Source organism: Humulus lupulus, chromosome 3 (assembly GCF_963169125.1).
Source record: "Humulus lupulus chromosome 3, drHumLupu1.1, whole genome shotgun sequence".
Taxonomy (NCBI): Eukaryota; Viridiplantae; Streptophyta; class Magnoliopsida; order Rosales; family Cannabaceae; genus Humulus; species Humulus lupulus.
Genome location: NC_084795.1, coordinates 113660467 through 113664673, shown reverse-complemented (window position 1 = coordinate 113664673; position 4207 = coordinate 113660467). Strand labels below are relative to the sequence as shown.

Genomic DNA, 4207 nt, shown 5'->3' with positions numbered 1-4207 from the left:
TCACGTCGCGAGTTGGGATCCACGCCCCATGGGATCGGTGCCGCATGGCACGCGTTTTGCAAGGCATAGATGCTAAGACGTCATGGCCTCGCACGGCCCCGCTTGGATGCCTAGGCGCGAGGCGACATGGCCTCGCTTGGCCTCGCCTGCCCACGCCCCATGCGCACGGCACACCACCTCGCTCGGCCCCAACGCTAAGTGGCCTCGCATGGCCACGCCCCATGCACACGGTCGCACCACCTGAAGGGCCTCGCGAGGGGTCTCGGCCACGCCACCTGAAGGGCCTCGCGAGATGTCTCAGCCACGCCACCCGAAGGGCCTCGCGAGATGTCTCGGCTGCACCACCTGAAGGGCCTCGCGAGAGGTCACGGCCACGCCACCTGAAGGGCCTCGGTAGGGGTCTCGGCCACACCACCCGAAGGGCCTCACGAGATGTCTCGGCCGCACCACCTGAAAGGCCTCGCGAGGGTTCACGGCCACGCCACCCGAAGGGCCTCGCGAGGGGTCTCGGCCACGCCACCCGAAGGGCCTCGCGAGATGTCTCGGCCGCACCACTTGAAGGGCCTCGCGAGGGGTCTCGGCCACGCCACTTGAAAGGCCTCGCGAGATGTCTCGGCCGCACCACCCGAAGGGCCTTGCGAGATGTCTCAGCCGCACCACCCGAGTGGCCTCGCCTCATAGGCTGAAGTGGCCTCGCCATAGGCCTAAGTAGCCTCGCCGTGGTAGCCCCGTCATCGGGCCTCGGCGCCCATGGCCTCATGAGGGCCACATCCACAACACACTCGACCTCGTGGACAGCCAAAGAGCCGCACCATCAATAGGTCTTCTAAGGGGGCCTCGCGAAGGAACGTGAGCCACGCCACCTGGTGGCCACATGAGCAGAGCCATACACCAAGGGTCTCATTCCTTACATCTTGAGACCCTTATGCTTAGAGACTCCAGTACGAGTCAAATGGGACATACTTGTATGATCTAATACTGGGTATGGACGCCCGTACCAGTGGGATTGCTGGGATAAGAGTCATGGTCCGTACGTCTATGGCCAAAGGTCAGAGCCGACACCACTACCCCCTGCGCCACTATGCCAGCCACCACTCATCAGACATGGGTACAGACAAGTAGTGGAGGCATTCTCCTGACACCTGCTCCTGTACTGGATGTACGACCACAACCTCTGAAGCCACTCCCCTGACATAGTACTTATGTACCCCTCGGTCTCCTGGACCACTATGTACCTAAGGCCATTAGAGCCTACTATAAAATGAACTCTAACACCACCTGAAAGGGGGTTGGAAATTTTACTGTAGCAAAGGCTTGAGGGTGAATGAAAGACTGAATTCTCCATTATTGTTCTATCATTATTCTTGAGTAATTGTTTAAGTTTCTACAGCTTTTCCATTAGAGATCTTGATTTGATAATTTTTCCAACTCAACTTAGTTGACGAGTTCTCACCGTCAACAGAACCCAAATCACATAAATTCATCCCATAATAAGTGTCTCCAATAGTACAGGGAATAGTGAAACTCCCAAAATCCTTCAACTTTGGTGGCAACTTGTTTTGCATAAATGAACTACACTCCTTGGTTATAGCCATAGTTTCAAACTCTCCTAACCTTCTATTTCTTGTAAGAACATCTTTCATGAATTTCACATGGTTAGGCATTTGGTCAAGTTCCTCTACAAGTGGGATGTTGATATGCAACTGCTTCAGCATATCTAAAAATTTATTGAATTGCAAATCCAACTTTTCCTTCTGAAAACGTTGAGGAAATGGAGGTGGCTGCTTTGAAATTTAGTTGTCTGGGTGACTATGCTGCGGCATCCCTGCAGCATTCAGGGCAGAGTCAGATTTTTGTGCACTAGGAATTTCAGCATCTTTTTGGATTTCCTCATTTATTTGGATTGAAGAGGGCTCACCCTCATGTTCATAATTTGTCTTGTTATTTTCCAACTCTTTTCCACTCCTTAAAATGGCAACTTTACAGTTTTCCTTGCCCACAATTTTTGGATTATCGGTATCACTTGGCAATGTACAATGGGGTCTATTACTAAGCTCATTATCTAGTTGCCTAACTTGGTTTTCTAAGTTCCTCAATGATGTCGCTTGGATTTGAATAATGGCTTCATTCTTCACTTTATACTCCTTCAACATGTTCTTAAGAGAGCTAGATTGCATCGCTTGGATTGTAGGAATAAGAATAAGGACCATTCATATTTTGATTCCCCATGTAACACACAACTACTAGATTGGAAGGGTAGTTGTCAAAAGTATGACCATCACCACAATACACACAACAAATGATATCCATTTGCCCCATTTTTTTCCTCATAGGTTGCCACATTGATTGATTCATCCCCATATTCATTGTCTTCAGCATATTAGAAATAGAGGAAACTTGGGCTGCCAAAGAAGTGATGGAATCTACATCATGAATACCAGCCACCTTTCTACCTGTAGATGATCTAGATGTGGGGCATTGATAGTTTTTGTTGGATATCCTCTAGATGATTTCATATGCCTCATTATAGTACTTAGCAACAAGAGCCCCGTTTGCTGAAGCATCAACCACCATTCTAGTATGAGCGTTGAGACCGTTATAGAAGGTCTCCATTTGGATGCAATGTGGAATGCCATGGTGAGGGCATTTCCGCAACAACTCCTTAAACCCCTCCCATGCCTCATATAATGATTCTTCATAAAGTTGCTGAAATGAAGTAATCTCATGGTGGAGCTTGGAATTTTTAGTGGGAGGAAAATACTTCATCAAAAACTTCTCGGCCAACTCTTGCCAAGTATTCACATAATCAGAAGGCAAAGAGTTCAACCAAGCTCTCGCTCTGTCTCTCAAGGAGTATGGGAACAACTTCAATCTCGGGGCATCCTCTATAACTCTGGGCAGCTTGAAAGATTCACTCACTTCAATGAACAAGAGAAGATGGAGGTGAGGATTTTCTGTTGCCATTCCACTGAACTGGCCCATAGTCTGAAGCATCTGGAAAATAACTGGCTTCAATTTGAATTGTGCAGCCTGAATTTCTGGTCTTACAATGCCCATATTGAGCTCGTTGAAGAGGGGGAGAGCATATTACTGAATGGAATGATCTCGATCATCAAATACAATAACAACATTTTGCCTATTATTAACAACTACTCCCCCTTGAGATACTCTTTCTTGAGTAGCTCTTGCTTGATTTGCTGCGCTTTGAGCGACTCCCTGTTGAGCTCCTTGCTCAACATCCATCACTACTACTTCCATTTAGGCTTTTTGTACTTTTCGCCTTCGTCTGAATGTGTGCTCACGTTCTAGATCAAAGGGAAGTAGTTCAGGGTCTTGATTCTCGCTCATACACTATGTGAACCTGAATTTTGACGAGAATCACCCAAGTTAGCATGAAAGAAAATTAAACAAAATTTTAAGATGATTAATTTCATAATAATTAACTTTAATCAATCCTCAGCAACAACGCCAAAAACTTAATGCGTAAAATTAAGCTAAGTGCAAGTGTACACTATCGAGAAAAAGTAATATAGTAGCAAATACCATATATCGTCTCCTCAAGGATTGCTTTAAGCTAAGTATTATAAAAAAAATCAACTCTAACAATTTGGGTTGCAAACGATTGAAATTGGTGTGATTAATTAAGAAACTGCAAATTACTTTAGAAAAATAAGGAGAAGCAATTTAAACTAAATCAATGAATAATTCTTTGTCAAATGAATGATGGAAATAGCTAGGAATATCAATTCCCCCTAATTTGTAGTTTTACCCCAAATGCTACAACAAAGTTCATAGCAAAGTTCTCTTGTAACTAGGATTTCCAATTCAATGCACATGCCATTTTTCCAAACGCTCAGGTTAAAGTTCTATCAATTAAATTCACATATTCCTATGCTAAATTCAATTTCAAGAACATAATTTCAAGTATTAATCCTTCAATTTTCCATGGTGAAAAAAATATCCCTAAATTATCCACTAATCAACAACATAGTTATCAACATGCATCAGCTAAGCCTATCCACTAATCTAAACCTTTTAGGAATTCAAATTAGCTTATAACTCACTCAAGTTTATCAATCTCAAGGAAGAATTAGCAATAAATTAACTTAATTGAACAAGAGCAACTTAGCATAAATTTAAAATAAAAAATTTGAGATTTCACTACAAATTAGGGTTCATCATTATCCTAGGTTTAAAAAGTTAGTTC

General features: G+C 44.3%; 1 non-coding gene across 1 annotated transcript; it reads left to right on the top strand.

The window, feature by feature from the left end:
* The first annotated feature begins 2629 nt into the window (after positions 1–2629).
* LOC133827682 (small nucleolar RNA R71) lies at positions 2630–2736 on the top strand. The gene has a single exon (XR_009890333.1). It is a non-coding gene; the product is annotated as a small nucleolar RNA R71 (small nucleolar RNA).
* Positions 2737–4207: the final 1471 nt, after the last annotated feature.